This window comes from Phalaenopsis equestris, unplaced genomic scaffold (assembly GCF_001263595.1).
Source record: "Phalaenopsis equestris unplaced genomic scaffold, ASM126359v1 Scaffold000805, whole genome shotgun sequence".
NCBI lineage: Eukaryota > Viridiplantae > Streptophyta > Magnoliopsida > Asparagales > Orchidaceae > Phalaenopsis > Phalaenopsis equestris.
The window spans coordinates 318,854-319,430 of record NW_018165245.1 but is presented as its reverse complement, the minus strand read 5'-3'; positions in this window follow the sequence as shown (position 1 = coordinate 319,430).

Below are 577 nucleotides of genomic sequence, written 5' to 3'. Positions count from 1 at the left end.
AGGAATTTTTGGGTAATGAAATTTTGAAATAAGTATAAAACTAAAACATTAAATAAGCACAACATTATCTAACACAACCACAGTACTAAACAATTAAAACTAAAATATGAAACGAAAATCACATTACAATCCACAATTCTACTCAATATCTGTTGAACTACACATGCACAATTAACTATAACACTAAGTTTATAACAAGAATCCAAGTACACAACACAAAATAAAAAAGAAAGTCCAAATACATAAACATCCATTTTTATTACAAAAGATTACATAAAATAAAAATACAAACATAAGTACATCAATTTCATTCAATATCAAAATCGCAAGCTATATCTTTATCGCCTTGATCCGCAGGTGGATTGGGTTGATACTGAGTATATCGAGGGCACTCAGGAAATGCAACATCAGGCTCACCTCTGTAGTGTCGGGCCTGAGCTTCATAATAGGCTACCTCAAAATTTGAATGCCTCTGCAGGTACTCACTATCGTAATCGTGTCAATGTTCTAAACCTCCAATCCTTTCACTTATCAAGTCTATGCTCTTCCGCTGTAAGGTCAACTCATTCATCAAATC